The sequence below is a fragment of the Gobio gobio genome, assembly GCF_949357685.1.
Source record: "Gobio gobio genome assembly, chromosome: 11".
In the NCBI taxonomy this organism is placed as follows: Eukaryota; Metazoa; Chordata; class Actinopteri; order Cypriniformes; family Gobionidae; genus Gobio; species Gobio gobio.
This window is the reverse complement of record NC_137104.1, coordinates 14,317,497-14,332,128: the sequence shown is the minus strand read 5'-3', so window position 1 is coordinate 14,332,128 and position 14,632 is coordinate 14,317,497. Positions and strand designations below refer to the sequence as shown.

Here is a 14,632-nt window from a genome sequence, read left to right as displayed (position 1 = left end):
CTTTTGATAAATTAAAATATTAAATTTCTTTAAATCTTACTGACCCCAAACTTTTGAATGGTGGTGTATGTTGGCTGACTAATGTTGTGAAAATAGGCCCATAAAAATATATTGCTTCTATTTACATGTTGTTTGTAGGGATGGAACGATTAATGGTTTCACGATAAACCACGATAAAATGTACTGATGGTTAGTAATATCGTTTAAAAATGTATTATCATTAAAACCGTGTGGGATTATCACGATTTTGCAAACTCGCAGTCGCAGTACAAGGACCAAATTTGAGGTGTGGTCATATTTTGGCTTTTACAAAAGTTCTGACGGAAACTTAATCGAAGATGGTCTTGCCAGAATAAAGTCGCTGTATAGGGGGAAACACGTCAAATCTGCGAACGCAAGGCAAGTGGACTTTGACCTCAATACCAAAACTATGTGTGGTATTACTACCACTCACACTAGCCACTTTGGTGGTTGAACTTATTATAGTCTTCTCAAAAGCCATCTGTTATAATTGCGTTGCGTATTATAACCAATCGTGTTTCTATTGAGTTTATGAATGCGATGTCTACTGGAGATTAGCCGGAGTTTTGCTCACTCTCGGAAATCTACACTCAAAGCAGAGATGAACGTGCGCTGTACGCAGGAGATTCATTCATCATACAGTGGTTGACTGTTTTTGTTCTATTTCAGCAGCGAAAATAGTTTCAAACTAACACAGCAGAACCACAGCACATCTGATATGACTGGCATAAAGTCGGCTTGACGTTCGAGATTCGCAAATTTAGGGACCGTCTCTAAAGTTACAACATCGGTATACACGTTTCTAACTTCAATAGCACTTGAAGAGAATAACTTACAGTCATAGAGCTGTTTGATTTATTTGTCGTTTGTTGATTTTCAAATATAAAACTTGTTGAAATGTTTTAAGTGTGTGCATCTGTTCTTTTTGAACACTTTCATCTCATTTGAACAAAACCATGATAATATTGATAACCGTGATAATTTGGGTCAATATAATCGTGATGTGAAATTTCCATACCGTTTCATCCCTAGTTGTTTGCAACTAACATTTGCAACTAATATTCAGTAGTGGTGTGTAAAGGCCCTACTGTCTCTCTCTCAGTGGGATCAGCCTCTGTCTGAAAGCATGATGCTGATAAGGCAGCTTGAGATTGTGATCGTGGAGACGTTTGCTGGGTCTGAATGACAGAGAGGCTGCTGAAAGAGCTGATACTGTGCAAAAGGAAAAATAATAACAGTCGCTTGCCAAGCTTCCCCATTTCCATCTACTGCCAACGGAACGGAAAATCTTGTCCACGTCCAGTGCATTTTCGAGAAACCCAGGGGAGAGCAAATGAGGGAATGCCGTGAAGAGGGGAATGTGAAAATGAAAGACTAGGAAGACAAGATAGATAGATAGAAAGATAGATAGGAAATGTATTGATCCCTGAAGGGAAATTTAGTAAAACAGCAAGATTACTGGAAAGCCAAAAGTATGACTTAAGTAACACAGGTTGAGAGGAGACATGTTTTGTAAGGTTCTGGTCACTCGGCATTGAGACTAAACATACAACAACCCATGCACTGCAGAACACTTTCTCAATCAGTATATTTATCTTGTATAATAACAATGCCTGAACCTCAAGTTGTTTTTACTCAAGAATAAATCTTTTAGAATAAATCCAACAAAATATGTATGTGTATAATCGCACATCAAATTTGGCAAAGGAACTACCTCCAAAAGATCACAAAGTCATTGTGTTAAATGAGAAAAGCATCAAATAGACATTACAAAAATGTTATGTCATTATCATTTCCTGTTTTTAACATTTATTACACAAACTTTTAGGCTTCAACTGTCATGAGAGTGAGTAAATGATGACAGAATTTTCATTTTTGGTGAACTATAACTTAATGGTTTAATTTAACGAAATGATAGCCTACTCTAAATAAGAAGACTGCCAGTAGGTGGAGGTAAATGTCTAAATGAGTAAGGGCCCTATCATACACCCAGCGCAATGCGACGCTAGGTGTGACGCAAGTGTTTTTTGCTAGTTTCAGCCCGACGCAGTTATCATTTTCATGTCCAGCACCATGTTGTTTAAATAGCCCATGGGCGTGCTTGTCTGAAAACGAGGTGTGTTCAGGCGCATTGTTGGCGCGTTGCTATTTTGAGGCAACTGAAAATGACTGCCACTAGAATGACCGCAGTATTTTTTGTGTTATTTAAAGGGCGCATTAGTAATATGCGTCTATAGGCGGGTGCACAACGTGTGTACACTCTGCTTATTACACACACAGGGACATGCAGCAGCACAGAAACATTTTTAAATATTAAAAATAAAAGGATTCCTCTCTGGAGAAGCGCTCAGTCTTTCCGCTCGCAAATTCCGCCATGTAAATAGCGAATCCACCATGATGCAAGCGCAACTGGCTTTTAAAGGGAATGGGAGATGAGACTTTGATTGGTTTATTGCACGTTATGCCCAAAACACACTCATGACTCATTTAAGGGATAGTTCAACCAAAAATGAAAATTAGCCCATGATTTACTCACCCTCAAGTCATCCGAGGTGTATATGACATTCTTCTTTCAGACGAATAAAATCATTATACGACCATCACACTGCAACGGTTGGAGTTAAAAATCTTCATTTGTGTTCTACTGAAGAAACAAAGACACCTACATCTTGGATGCCCTGGGGGTAAGCAGATAAACATAAAACAATTTTTTTGGGTGAACTATCCCTTTAAGAGACTAGGTACAGCTCTTTTGGACCATGCGCCTGGTGCGACAACCATTTTTTCCATCGTCAAACTAGCAAAAGTGGATTCGGACACGCCCTAAGTGAACCTGCGGCACACGCTTCAGACCATGCGCTCAGATCGTTAAAATAGGGCCCTAAGTCATTGATTAATAATTTTAACGCATTATATTTTAACCTATAACTAATTAATTAAAAAGCCCTAATATATGTGTGTGTATATATACAGGGTATAGGGAGAGCGAAAGAGATAGAGAGGGGGGTGGAGGGTGGGGGTTGAGAATATATCTTTGATTTAAATACTGATTAAGAAAATGAGTGCATTCACATAGTTGGAAGTGATTTGTGAGCCCTGAGTCCAAGCCCAGATCTGTGCCGCATTCATCAGACTTAAAGTAAAGCTGTTAATTTCCGCAAGCATGTGTTCATTTGTGTCCTATTGAGAATAACAAAACAGACACATCTGTTCAGGGCAGAACACCTTTCCACTCAATCAGTCAAACAGTTGACATCCTTACACCCTAGCGCCCATAGAATAAACCCATTGGCCAACACAGATAGCCTCCCCTTTCCTGGATGTGTTTGCACCTCTTTTCCTGTCCAGACCAATTCATGCACAACCCACTGGAATGAAGCCTTATGCAACAGGATGTTTGATTGAGCCACTGGCGGCATTTTTCGCTAAGGTCTAAGATGTTCACCCACTCACAAACGCACGCACCCTCATCTAATCGCCGACGCAGGCTAAGCACTATGCTGATTGCAGAGGAGGCTTATGCCAAAGCGCTGTTTCCGACAGCTTTGAGGGTAATTCCTCATTCGCTGTTTTTCTTTTGTCCGTTCTACCTTAAGTGGAGAACGGGCGGAAGGAACGGAGCCTGCAGCACCCCATCACACAGACTTGAGGAAAAGCACAGTCCCTCAAAGGAATGTACCGCTTGCCTTGTAGCACCATTCAACAGGACTGTTTTTCCCCTCTCTTAGTGAGCGAAAAACATCTAGAAACAAATGGTAATGGTGAGAGATGGGGGCGTGAGTTCCTGGAACGTAACACAGTCAGGCATATGCTTTTCCTGGAGCATGAGTGGTATTCTCCTTCATTTCCTGTTTAAAGTGAACACCAAATAAAAGAGGTATGAAGGTTACCACACGGCTGATGAGAAGCACCTTTCTGCCAGCCCTGATGTGTTCAAAATGGCAGAGGATGACATGGTCATATTCCGAACAAAGCAGAGATAAATTAATCGTAACACTTTTCAATACAATTCATTGACAGTATTTAACCAACGCATTATTTGATTAGTCATCATGAAATAACCAACTAGTATTAATTTTATACAGTGCAAAAATCTTTTTTTTTTTATTGTTAATTAGATTTTTTCACATAGCAAAACCACAAAGTACAGTAACACACACATTCACATGCACACATAGGTTTACCAAGGTTTATTTTTCTCCATTAGGTCACCTAATGGGGTTTTGGTTTCCTTGCCACTGTTGCCTCTGGCTTGGCGTGCTCAGTTGGGGACACTACATTTTTCAACTAAACATCGAAATAAATCGAAATAATAAACTAAATTAACCATTTAAACTAAATTACTGATCGAAATATTGATCTAAAGCCCACACTGTCACTGTATGATAATTGAAATGAACTGATGACATCAGCGTTTTTTCCAGAATGGCTATACAGCTGAATAAAATTATGCTGCATTATTTTCCTGTTTAACACTGTAAAGCTGCTTTGAAACAATCTACATTGTTAAAAGCGCTATATAAATAAAGTTGACTTGACTTGACTTGACATAATCACAAAAAACAAAACAAAAAAACAACATCCAAAATTTGTAGGAGTGCATCCTACAAATTCTATTCTTAAAGGGATAGTTCACCCAAAAATGAAAATTACCTCATGATTTACTCACCCTCAAGTCATCCTATGTGTATATGACGTTTCAGACGAATACAATCTGAGTTCTATAAAAAATGTCCAGGCTCTTCCAAGCATTATAATGGCAGTGAATGGCAGCCCAAAATTTGAAGCTCAAAAAAGTGCATCCATCCATTATAAACGTAATCCACACGGCTCTGTGGGATTATTAAAGGCCTTCTGAAGCTAATCGATGTATATCCATATTTAACACGTTATCGAGTAAAATATCTAGCTTCCGGCGTACCACCTTCCATATTCAACTTACGGAAAAAGCGTATCTGGCGCAACGTCAGATGTAGCATAAACATTTTAAATCGCGAGAGGTGTTACACTTTCTTCGTAAAATTGAATACGGAAGGTGGTCTGCCGGAAGCTAGATATTTTACATTACAAAGTTTTAAATATGGTTATTTTTCTTACACAAACCCATCGATTCACTTCAGAAATCTTTTATCAACCCCCTGGAGCCGTGCGGATTACTTTTATAATGGATGGATGCACTTTAATGGGATTCAAATTTTGGGCTGCCATTCACTGCCATTATAAAGCTTGAATTAGCCAGGATTTTTATATAACTCCGATTGTATTCGTCTGAAAGAACAATGTCATATTCACCTAGGATGGCATGAGTGTAGTAAATTATGGGATGGTTTTAATTTTTGGGTGAACTATCCCTTTAAAGAGTATTTTTGTATTATTGTCCAGAAAAAATACCAAATACTTGAAACAAAATCAACCTAAGATTTATTTTGAGTGAATGTGTCTGCAATTCAAGTGTATATCGTTTTACACCACTCACCATTTCCCGCCCACTTGATTTAAGTAACAAAGATATTGAAGATAAAATGTATGAAAACCGGTCTTAAAGGGATAGTTCACCCAAAATTTAAAATGCTGTCATCATTTACTCATCCTCATGTCGTTCCAAACCAGTGTGACTTACTTTCTTCTCTGGAAAACAAATGCTGATTATATATATATATATATATATAAAACAAAACAACCATTTACGCAATGGTTACCATTGTGCACTGTAAGAGTCACGACAACATATGCTTTTACATTACTTTAACTCATTAAAATAATTTAAGCAATTTCAATTTTTTAGATAAGTTATTTGAGATTCGACTCAATTTTTAAAGTCAGTTTAATATAATTTAAAATTAAATTATTTGTGCAGCTAATTTTATTATACTTAAATGTAAGGCAGAACTTCACTTTTAAGATGAAATATAGGTGTTTTTATTTTTTACAGTGCATGGACATTCATTAAAAAACACGCAGAATTTGTTATTTTATTTTATTCAGAATAAAGAAAGTCATACACAGTGAATAAATGAGAATTTAAATTTTTGGTTGAACTATACCTTTAATATGCAGTTTCAAGTCAAGTAAAAGTAGCTTGTTTCAAGACTCTAGAAAACAAGTCATGTCAAGTCAAGTGTACACCTTACAATGTTAAAAGTGTAAAAATTAAAATGAACCAAGATTAAAAAATGCTTTGAAAATGTGTTATTTCATGTTATCTATCACTGTTAACATACAGAGCCTTATTGTAAAGTGTTACCAATAAACTTAAAGAATTTTGAAGGTACAATAATCTATAAACAAATAAAAATAACCAATAATCTTTTAAATGCTTCACTATATACATAAAAAGCAAAGAGGCCTTTGTCATCTAAAAATTGCTCACATGTACACACAACACCAGTGGCACAGGCTCACATTCCCATGTAACAGGGTTTGTGGTTGCACAGTCAAGGTCAGCAACTCTGCCCTCTAGTGGCACTGAATTAAAAACCCATGTTGATCACTGGTCTTCTTACTAGCCCAGAATACTAGGAATTACTAGGAATGCTCAGTTGGTCTCAGGCAAACAAACATTTGTAGCATTATAAATCATTTTAAAAAGAAAGGTCTCCATGTGACAGCATAACAATTCAAATACTTTATAAGTATGACACTCAATCCTGTCCCATGTTAGAGATTTGTTTATTCCTTCACCTTTGGTGAGGGTTCTCTGGCAGCAAATACAAGATATCGCCTCTCATAAACCCAAAGTAAAAGTTCAACCTATTGCTGTGTCCAACATTTCCCATATGCTTCTCAGTCTGCATTGGGCCAGGTCTTCTGTCTAGTCTCCCCCACTGATTGAGCATGTGTAATGGATTTCGTATCATTTTCCTCTGTTGCATGGTAAAAAAAAATAAAAACTCAAATGGGAATTGAATCTGCAGTAAGCCATTACATGCTGAATGAAAAGAGACATCCATAATGGTTTGGATACAAGCTTTGCTTCTTTTTATTTCTCAGATATGGCTTCTCCAGGGCACACATTTACATCCGCCTTGAGCTATAGGGATCTAAAGCACAGGAAAATATGGTCTTCAACATCTACGATGGACCTTTAATAGCTTATAAACAAGATTGAGTGAGTGAAATTGCCTCAAAATTAACAAGGCAGACGGTTGGACAGGGACAAAGGCTTACTGACAGCACAACCAATGAGTGTGCACCGATTATGAATGGTCCATATATAAAAAGCCTCCGTCAGGTCGGTTGGAGTCATGTAATGTAATAAAGAAAGAAATGCATTTCATCAGGCCCAACCTGGCAGAGCCAACTGACATCATAAAACGCAGTCAGCAGAGTTATTGGGGCATCCCAAAGGTGGGCATCCATGGTTACAACACTGCCTCACCATTATGACTTCACACTGCCAAACTATTTGCCTTTGTGTACTTTGCCCAAGCGGTCAAAATTTGGCTGCTTAGCATGACCGCATTAGCCGCTGCCGGTAGATGCCAGCTACATAAAAAACATTTTTCTGCAAGCAAAATATAGTAATCAACACACACACACACACACACACACACACACACACACACACACACACACACACACACACACACACACACACACACACACACACACACACACACACACACACACACACACACACACACACACACACACACACACACACACACACACACACACACACACACACACACACACACACACACACACACACACACACACACACACACGCACTGGAGTCTGGTTTACTATCTTTGTGAGGACTCTCCATAGGCATAATGTTTTTTTATACTGTACAAACTGTATAATCTATCCCCTTACACTAACCCTAACCATCGCAGGAAACTTTCTGCATTTTTACATTTTCAAAAAAACTCATTCTGTATGATTTATAAGCTTGTTTCCCCATGGGGACCTCAATTTAGGTCCTCACGGTGACACAAGTCCCCATGAGTCTCTGTGCATTCAGGCTGAAGTCCCCACCGGGACATACATATGTGTGTGTGTGTGTGTATATGTGTGCACTCATATTCAATTAATTTAATTAAAACAAGAACCATTTTAAAAGTGTTTTTGTCAATACAATGAAAGTCAAAGTGGTCCAGTGCAGTGTTGTTGCAATAAAGCTAAAATAAATAAAATATAACTATTACACAAAAAACTTAAACAATATATAGAAATGAGAAATTGTGCCTTGGTAACTAACTAAAAAGTTGAAGTTGAAATATTAAAATGACTAAAATTCAATCTAAATATAAGTATATATATAAAAAAAATAAAATAAAAATAAAAGCACATAAACAATGAATAAAACTTAAATTAAAACGAAAACTGAAAATAGAAAAAGCAAAGTCTAAATGTTAATAAATACTATATTAGTATATAAATAATACTACAGTAAAATAACACTGGTCCAATGTTGTTTTGGACCCCACTGACTTTCATTGTATGGACAAAAACAGCTGAAACATTCTTCAAAGTATATTCTTTTGCGTTCAACAGAAGAAAGTCAATCATACAAGCTTGGAACGACACGAGAGAGAGTAAATGACATAATTTTCCTTTTTGGGAGAGCTATCCCTTTGAAACCATGAATTGGGCTATTCATGAAGTCATTTTCAGCTTTCAGGTGATTGGCAGAAAAAGTTCTGGGGTCCCATAAGCAAAAATGGCAGATGTAAAATTGAAAGATAAACTGCTAATGCAAACGGATAGCTTTCTCAGGTATAACAGATCTCCTTCTAACTGAAACGCACATGTCGAGAGAAGGGTCAAAGTGTGTGTGTGTGAGGGAGTGAGGTGTTGGGTAGATTGAAGCTATCGCTGTAATTGCAGTCAGAAAGGTGGGACGCTGTCTGCTGCATCTCCTGATAACAGGACCAGATGAGACGCATCCATCATAAAATCACATCATACTTCACAGCTGACTTTCCCGTCCTCTAAACTAACCACAGACAGCATCCCATCTAGAAGCTTTGGATCATCTCCAGCCACAGGAATCAGAAGTGTGTGAGCATGATGGGCCCTCGCTCTGTGGAGTGTCTCAGACACTTTTTCTCTAACCTCTTTTTTCCACTCAGGGGTTCAGATCACCTCGGAGGCTTGTGTAATGTGGTAGCGCTAACGTCACTGATGCACAGGTTCGCAGTCAGACCTAAACCGTTTCTCCTCCTGAAAGCCATCATGCTGAGGCGCCAAATGTTTTTAGAAGAGAGCATGTCGTCTTTTCCAGACTGGGTCTGTTTCAGTTCTGTAGAAGCTGGGCCCTGCTACTCAGACGAGAAAAAAGTATTATTGAATACTATTCCCCAGTGCTCTTGGTGAAGAATGTATTATGAAAGCACATTCCCTTCTCTCTCACAGTCCTCTCTCGCTCTCCGTCTGAAATTAAGACTGCAGCATGGAGCTCATGCCATGTGCAGTAGTTGATTATGTGTGGAAGAGCTTAAACATTACAAAGAAGACATATTATGACATAACATCATGTACAAAACTTGCTGATGTGAGAACATAGCTACTATCTAAAAGTAAAAAAAACAAAACAAGGCTTTTCCATTTAAGTCAATATGAAATGCTGTTTGCAACTCATTTTACTTCCATAATTTGACATATTTTATATTGTTTAGGTTATTTAAAGAGAGAAATAATGTAAGGCGGGACTAATTTTATCCATATAAAACTGATTGGATCATAAAAAGTGGGCGTTGCATATGAAAACAAAGGCAGGTGGTTGGAGAGGAGTGGCTGAAAAAATGGGTATTTGTGACATCAGAAGTGTAGGAGGAGCAAGTTTGTGGAATAATAAAAAAAGAAATCTGAATAATGTCCACCAAGGGATAATTCAAAATAGGACAAGGAATGTATGTCAAGTAATAACAATAACAAACAATTATTATTATGAACACCAACAATAAATAATAACCATCATCATCATAATCATTATTATTAATAATAAATAGGGTCAATTTTGGTTTCATGTTGACTTTACAAGAGTCGATTCAATATGTGATTTTAACCTCTGAAGTGGACTATGACTATGACACATTGATATTCATATTAATAATAATACAAATAAATGACTTTCAATTTGGTTTCATGTTGACTTCAAACAAACTGATTTAATGTGACATTTTAACCTCCGAAGTGGACTGTCTAAAAGGTCAAAATGCATCAATTTCTGAAGCTGAAAAGTGGGCAGGGACTTGAGAACACTGGGTGGAGCTGCGATGTAAGTGAGTGGCATTGGTGCGCAACAGAGTGCAGACCAAACAGTCCCAGGTGTCAGTTAGAGCGAGGCTGCTGCAGTTATATAACTCTCTCCCTCTCCAACTCCAAAACAGCTGTGTGACCTACCACACTACCTGAACCACACAACCTATACAGCCACAAGCACGCACAAACGCACACAACCAGCATCAGCATAAAATGCAATGGTAGCCACATGGCTCTGTTTAGAAAAATACGCCACATATTTCGCAGAGATTAATGGGGGTAGAGCCCTAAAACATTCTGTTAATCTGCCTTGTGTGTAGCAGTGCGCTGAGAATTATGTTGGTCTCATGATTGAGATGTAAACCCGACTGTTTTTCCTCTCTTTCTCTCTCTCTCTCTCTCTCTGTCATGCATTTGGATTCAATTGCTGTGAAGCAACGGGATATGAAAAACATTTTCAGATATGACATATGCCTGCACCCAGAGGGAAGGAAAATGAAAGATTCAGATATGAACTTACCTCACCCTTCCGTTTCACCTCAGTTTCTCAGGCAGGTAACGTCTGCAGGTCAGGTGGTTTCTTTTCGGCGTTCCTTCTTCAGACAGTCATCTCTGGAGAAATAACTTGAGAAGATGTGATGGGAACCCAGCAGACAGGGAAGTCTCGGGAATGCCTTGGCACTTGGTCGCAGTCAAATAGTGTTTACATACGAGCAGAAAGGACTAATACAACTCTAGAGAAAGTTCTGGTTCTCAATGGCAGGTGCCAATCTGGTTCTTGTTCTTACTTCTGTCTCTGGAGAAAATTAAGTCCATGTGCTTGTCGCAGTGAAGGGAAAAAAGTCCTTGTGGTGTTTCCTCCAGACTGGATACAAGTCGATTTCAGACGCACCTTCTGAATCTCTGTGCACTCTCACAGGGTGGAAAGTAGGAGGGAGAGAGAAAGAAAGAGAGAGAGGGAGAGGGAGAATGTGAGAGGCAGGGTGCTCGACTTCACTAGGCAGTGGCTCTCCTGACTCCAGGCAAGAAGAGGACCTCCTTACAGGGCTTTTAACTGGGGGCAAAGCACCTGGAAGCTCCCAGTCTCTTTTCTTGCAAGTATTTTTTTCCAAACAGAGAGAGTGGATTGTTTCTCTGGTACCCTCCATACAAAAGGCAAGTGTCTGCGGCCGGGTAGAATAAGGAAGCAGTATAGAGGATGGGGTGGGGTAGGTGGAGTAAAGGGATGGATTTGCACCCCTCCTCTTTTCCCGGTAACCATTTAAGCCCTTGTTTTCCCACCTCCAACATAAACATCTGCAAACAAATGCTTGCACTCATACAAACAGACAAATCTTTCCCAGAAAGCACCTTTTGGAAAATTCAGGCTGTGCTGGCGCAGCTCGCACTGCATCGATTTCACCTCAGCGAAAGCATTCTTTCACAAAATGGCTCAAATTTGCTGTCCTAAACGTTCCGGCACAAGATTACAAGCATGTATGCAGCAATAAGTACACTGGAAGTCTGTTTTTGTATAATCTTGCCAGACTCTCAACCAATTAAACCAATCGGTTTTATGAGATGAGATAAAATTTCTTGGCTGACTGATCTAGACTGTGAACCACTTACCAACAGTGGAACCTTTCCCGGATGAATTGCTACGATAATATGTACAAATGCTTAATTCAGAATGTGTAAAGCAGCGTTTTGAGGCTACAATCCGAGATACTTGTTAACACAGTTAATGGCCCCTATTACCAGATTTGAATTGGAATAAAAATCCCATAATTATCTTGGATAATTATGTGAAGAGTCAGATTGTGTAAGAACAAGCAGTGTTACAGAATATGTTATCTAGACCTAAATTAACCATCATTGCGGCGCTCTGCTCCTAATCTGATTCAAATAGCAATGAGCTCACTCAGTTCCAATTAGCCACTGTGCAACATATACGAACTGTAGATAATTTGCAACACCAACTTTATCATAATATCCAATCATAAACCCAAGATTAGATTGAGCGCACATTGAAAAATGAGGGATTTGAAGCCTCGGGTAGGGCCTGATATAGCTTTGGATAATGCCAGAGGAGACAGAGCAACAAGTGGGGCATTGTGCTCGGAGGGAGCTACGGCTAAGACTAGCCACTGGATACCTTCCATCCATGCAGCTCCTGACATGGTTGGATATTAGGTGCGTTATCAGATGCTAATCTGAGTTTGTGTGTCTCGTAAGTAATGGAACAGATAATAAAGAGGCACGCGGCTAATTACTGACCTGTTTATATGCACTGCGTTCACATGGTGGGCTTTAAAAGTTGGACCCAAAGGTCAAGAAAACAAATTTGCGTTCAGCAATTCATGGGTTTGAACTAGCATGACAAAACCTGATAGTGATTAAGCAAATTATGGGCTAATTCACACTGCAACGACATAACAGACGTATTCTTCAGGTTTTGTTGGATCGGTATGTTAGCCCTTTCGATGTCTGTTGCCAGATGTTCCACGAGAAAACAAAAAAATGCCTGAAAAGAGACATACTGTAATCTGACGAGTCGAAAACAAGTGTCTACCAATGGCACAAGACATCAAAAGGGGTAACATACTGATTCAAATAAAGCCTGATAAAAATGTCTGTCTGCGTTTGTCTGTGCAGTGTGAATTAGACTTAAAATTATAAAAAAGGTTGCAGCTTGGACTTTTTAAGTACAATCAACTTGGATGTTTAAGTAATTTCAACTTAAATGATGTTAAACTGACTTAAACAAATGAGTTGTATCTTGTATAAAAAGTTTAAATTGCTTAAAGGGATAGTTCACCCTGAAATGAAAAAAAGCCATCTTTAACTCACCCTTCTGTTGTTCTAATGCCCTATGTCCTTCTATCTTTTTCGGACCTCAAAAGCAGAAATTTTAAAAATAGTCCTGCACGCGTTCCTTCCTATAATGGCAGTGAATAGCGACCAGGCTAAAACATAAAAAAAAATATACAAAAGTATCATGCAATGATACAGTGAGACACGCGCCATATATGGAAAGTGTTCAGGAGGAATACTATAAGGTTTTGCGAGAAAAAAACGTATTATTCAGTCAAAACACTGAGCTCGGCCGTTACTCTGGGCGCGTTCCTGTGATGAGTGCGAGCCGTCAGCACTGACTCAGCAGCCCCTCACGCAATGTTGTCATGACAACCGGTACACAATATTCCCTTCAGGAGGTTTTATTATTAGTATTATTGTATTATTTCATATCATATACCTTATAGAAAAGATGATAGTCGCGTTTGTTTCTATTGAGCCTGATTTCTCAAAATGGTGTGTGTGTGTGCTTATCCTGGGTACCATGACAACATTGCGAGTTATAGTTAGCATGAGCGCTGGCGCCTGCTGACGGCTCGCACGCACTCACAGGAACACACAGAGTAACGGCCAAGCTCAGTGTTTTGGCTGAATAATACGGTTTCTTTCTCACAAAACCTTATAGTATGCCTCCTGAACACTTTTCATATATGGTGCGTGTCTCACCGTATCATTTGATACTTTTGTATCATTTATGTCATGTTTTTGCCTGGTCGCTATTCACTGCCATACATTTCTGCTTTTGAGGTCCGAAAAAGATAGAAGGACATAGGGCATTAGAACAACAGCAGGGTGAGTTAAATATGCCTTTATTTTAATTTCTGGGTGAACTGTCCCTTTAACTTATTTTGATGAGTTAAAATAAGGCTGCAATTGATCTTAAAGGGTTAGTTCACCCAAAAATGAAAATTCTGTCATTAATTACTTACCCTCATGTCATTCGACACCCGAAAGATGTTGTTACAAAGTCCATCTCAATACAGTGGTTCTACAATAACTTTATAAAGTGTCGAGAATAGTTTTTGATGACCAATTTCAAAACACTGCATCATGAAGCTTTGAAGCGTTATGAATCAGCGAGTCGAATCATGATTCCGAACTGCTGAAATCACGTGACTTTGGCAATTCAAACCGCTGAATTGACTCGCTGATTCATAATGCTTCGAAGCTTCATGATGCAGTGTTTTGAAATCGGTCATCACTATATAAGTCGTTATTTAGGGTTTTTTTTCGCACAAAAACTGTTCTCGTTGCTCTATGAAGTTATTGTAGAACCACTGTAGTGAGATGGACTTTGTAACGAAGTCTTTAGTACCTTTTATGGGTCTTGAGAGTGTAAAGTGCATTGTGCCAATGGAAGCCTTTCTGAGTCATCGGATTTCAACTAAAATATTGTCATTTGTGTTCCGAAGATGAACAGAGGTCTTACGGGTGTCGAACGACATGAGGGTGAGTATATGATGACAGAAATTTAATTTTTGGGTGAACTAACCCTTTAACTCGTATTGAATCCAAATATTCCATTAAGAGTAGGTTTAGTGCTTTCGTGTGAATTCAAACCTTTACT

General features: G+C 38.7%; 1 protein-coding gene across 4 annotated transcripts in view; it reads right to left on the bottom strand.

Moving 5' to 3' along the window:
- The window catches only part of col8a2 (collagen, type VIII, alpha 2), a 90,501-nt gene that overhangs the window by 66,810 nt on the left and 9,059 nt on the right, over window positions 1-14,632 (bottom strand). For 2 of the 4 annotated variants that reach the window (XM_079830000.1, XM_079829999.1), the window contains exon 1: window positions 10,751-11,395. The exons of 1 other annotated variant lie outside the window; for it this stretch is intronic. The gene's annotated coding sequence lies outside the window, so the exon portion shown is untranslated. Of the gene's footprint in view, window positions 1-10,750; window positions 11,396-14,632 lie in introns of those variants that run through there. One more of the 4 variants, XM_079830001.1, reaches the window with a different exon arrangement.